Source organism: Gymnogyps californianus, unplaced genomic scaffold, assembly GCF_018139145.2.
Source record: "Gymnogyps californianus isolate 813 unplaced genomic scaffold, ASM1813914v2 HiC_scaffold_31, whole genome shotgun sequence".
Classification (NCBI taxonomy): domain Eukaryota; kingdom Metazoa; phylum Chordata; class Aves; order Accipitriformes; family Cathartidae; genus Gymnogyps; species Gymnogyps californianus.
Window position 1 is genome coordinate 1,961,406 of NW_026114191.1, and position 4,040 is coordinate 1,965,445.

Sequence of the window (4,040 nt, forward strand, 5' to 3'; positions counted from 1 at the left end):
CTCCCATTGTATGCAATTTCACTACGAGCCAACAACTTTATCCCATAAATATGACAGCCTAAGGGAGCCTTCTTGGAGCTCTCCCTGCTAGGCAGTGTGGCTTCATGGTGGTGATCTCCCCTATGAGCTGGGACGCCTCTCAAGGTTGCTCCTTGAGGCAGAGAGACCTTTTACCAATGACAGATCCTTGCATGAGCCCAATTTGAGTTCTCCCTGAATTGGAACTGGACTGCACGCCAGGCGACTCTCCCCTTGAGCAGGGACGCCTCTCAAGGTTTGAGATTCCTTACCAGAGACTAAGAGATCCTTCCTTACCCAAGGCAGAGAGACCCCTTATTCACAACAGATCCTCAGTAAGTGACTGACAGCATGCTGAATTAATGCTAATGAAATCCTTGGGTCTAGTTCCATTAGACATAAACCGTTGACCAAGTCTGGGACTAAGTCTGGATCCAGCCGCACCTAGACTCCTCTCTGAGAAGGAGTTTAGAAAGCAAGGGGGTCCATTCTGAACCTCGTGACTCAAAGGGAGGGTCTCCCTTACCTTTTTGCGTCTCCGATCTCTGTGTAAACCATTCTAAATCGATTCTAACTTGATTTTCCTTTGTATGTTTCTTCCATGGAGTAAGTAATAGAGTGAACCTTGCCATCGAACCTTGTTAAGTCGCACTTTTACGAAGTCACATTAAAATCCCTTTTGCTAATCCCTTTGATGGTGATTCTTTAAGTGATCTCAATCACTCCTCCGTGACAGGAACTCAGAGACATTGGCAAATCCTCAGAAAACTACAGCTTTGTGTTTGAAGGCCAGCGAGGACAGAGAGTTATCAGTAAACCTTGGGCTATCATGGGGTCAGAGTGAGTTGGGGAAGCAGGAGCGGTGGTTAAAATCTGCAGAGAAAGAGGCACAGACATAGGACAGTGTAGGACAGCCTGTGGTGGGGAAAGCCAAGGGCTTTGGTAGGGCTGGGACGTAGAACTGAGGTCCTTGTTCTCTTGGCTAAGGCTGCTGTCTCTTGGGCTGAGGCCCACGTGAGGACGCCAGTTCCTTACAGCCCCAGTGTTTTGTTGCCTCCTCACCCCTGACAGAGCCTGGGAGGTGTCCCACCACTGACCTGCGCTTGGCATCGCAAACCCCCCATCTCTCTGCCCCCAGTAAGAGCCCTGAGACACCCATGAAGGAAAGGATGTCCATTCCCAGGGCACTGGGGTCAGGGCTTGGCCATCCTCCTTACTGAAACACATCAAGGGCTTTCACAGCCACCCCCCTTGGCTTTCTGCATGTGTCGCTCTCACTAGTTATCAGGATGTCATGCCCAGGTGTTGCAGGCTGCGAGGAGGGTCCAATCTGAACCTGATGTCACTCCCAATTGAACTTTGAACCTAGAAAGTTTCAGGCCTAAGAGGCAACATCACACCACCAGGAGAGGCTGGCTTGGGGTGCCATGCTCGGTGCTAACCGCCATGCAGAGAGGGAATTCATGACTGCAAGAACCGCGGTAGCTCTCCTCAGAGACAACAGAATCACCGAGCTATTCAGGTTGGAAGGGACCTTGGGAGGTCTTTAGACCAACCTCCTGCTCACATTGGGATGAGCAATGAATTCCCATTCCTCAGGGCTTTTGTCCAAGAGTGTCCTGAAAATGACTAAGGTCTTTGGTGGACTCCTGGAAACCCTCTGAGGAAGATGAGGGTGCTTTTGCTGCCGGGTAAGGACAGCTACAGGATTTCTTGACTCCAACAAGCTGCCACCAACCTCGAGCATCTTCTAAAGAACACTGTCCGCTGTCCTTGATCAAAAGGTGCAGTGTTGAGAGGCTGCTGAGTTTTTTCCAGACCTTGGACTATTACCCCGTGCTGCTCCTCCATGTAGGCACCAATGATACAGCCAAACCTGGAAAGTATTGAGGGTGACTGCATGGCTGTGGGAGTGATGGTCAAGGGCATGGTGGCATGGGTGGTGTTCTCCTCAATGCTGCTGGTGAGGGGAAGGGGCTTGAGGACTGGACAGATCCTGTGGGTCAACAATTGGTTGCGCAGCTGGTATCAGCAACAGGGCTTTAGGTTCTACGACCACGAGACCCTCTGTGAGGAGCACTGACTGCTGCCAGTGGTGTCTATGGTGTCCCTGAGGGCGTTTGGCAGAGCTGAAGCTGCTCTCCAGGAACAACAAGGTGCTGCTGACAGGCCCACTGTGAACATTGCTGCTCTGTTCCTTGCCTGTATCATCAAGGGGGTGAGGAAAGGTTGGTGCGGAGAAAAACCAGCAGCTTGAGAGTGTAGGCACACGAGTGGAGACCCCAGTGGGATGTGCTTCCTATTCCTGCCCTGTCCTACATCTGCCAGAGAGAGAAGGGACAGATCTTGCTGCAGGGCAGGGGTGGCAAGCAGTGGCTTGCACAACGGCACCAAATCCGTCTGCAGTGCTGTCTGGGGTGTCTGATACACACACATTTTGAAGGGGGGCGGCTTTCCCGTAAAGGACCAGTACTGTCCCTGCCAGCTGCATGTAGCTGTGTGTGAGAGCCTCGGCACCTCGCATAACCCTACCAGCCTCTCTTTGCCATTAAATTGAGTAACCGTCCTGAATTCTGTTAGGCAATGTCCTAGAACAGAAACCAGACAGTTGTCATTATAGTCGGGATAGATGTAGGCAGCACAGCTGATGGAGATCAGAAAGAGAGAGACTTTGCTCTCCCTGTGGTACATGAGTCCATTTGATCAGCTGAATCCCTGTGTAGGCTGCCCAGAAAATAACAAAGAGAGAAAGAGTCTGTTGTTCTCAATCTGTGCATCTGCTGTCATCTCAGTTGTCCAAAGGAAACCCTCCCCATGCTCAGAAATGCAGCTCCACATACCACCCTGTCTCTCAGAGCCGATCCATTAGAACGTGGAGTTACCTCCATGGCTCTTGGACCAGCTCTGGCAGCTCAAATGTCACCAGGTGTTTGCATCTGACCACCTCAGTGCTGGCCTCCATCTCCAGGAATTACCATGGGAGCTGAGACAAGGAGCTGCCATGCAGGTGCCCATTTTGTGTGCAGCCAAAGTAAGGCAAGAGCAATCCCACCTCCTGTGGGTTTGTGGCAGACGTGGGAGGGAGCTAAGGTCCCTTCTAGCCCCGGGACTACAGACCCAGCACGAGGTGCCTCGATTGACTCAGCTGAATCCCTTCCCTCAGCAGGAGGGACACAAGAGATTACTCCCTGTCCCTGTCGGTGTGTCCTGCCTAATGACGGCACAAGAAAATATCATTCTTAAGCCTCATTATTTTTCTGCGATGTGAAATGCCACTGCTGGGAAGAAGTGTCTCTCCCCAGCTGAGGGAGGGAACATCAGGGATTCCTTCAGCGTGTTTCACAGCAGGTTCCCCTGGAGCTGCAGGGACACCTCGAGGGAGCCCCGAGGGGGCAGAGAAAGTGCTGCCTTGGGCTGGTTCTCTGCTGCTGAGCTGGGCTGGGCTGCTGGGATGGAGGGAGCTCATGCCAAGCGGGCAGTGCTGCCGAGAGACAGCTCTGACCAGGAGCAGCTCCTCTGCAAAGCGCAGCAGGGCTGAGGGCACTGCCTGCAGGCACCGAGGGGAGTCGAGTGAGGCAGAGGCAGGTTAAAGGCAGTGTGTGATGGGAGGATGCTGAGAGCTCAGTGGAGGAGAAATCTTCACAGCCCTTGACACAGGAAGTGACTGGGTGCAGGGCAATGCACAGGAGCTCCTGGAGGGATCTCCTAAAGCTGGCAGAGCCCATGGCTGGTGCGGAGGAAGAAGGAGGAGTTCCAGAGCAGGGCTTCCCTGCTGCACCATCAGAGGGAGAGGGCATGACAGCTTGCTTTTCTCGGGGAGAGCTGCAGATTGTGAAGCCGGGTGTGCAGCCAGGGGTGCCCAGGGCTGTCCTTCCAAGCAGGGTCCCTGCACCCCAGGGGGCTGTGTGCTGGGGCAGGGACTCTGCCGCCCACCAGGGTCAGCACTCAGCCTGCCCGGGGAGCTCCCCACAGCGCTGTGGGGAGAAGCTGTGGGTAGAAGGGGTGACTCCCACCAAGACGCC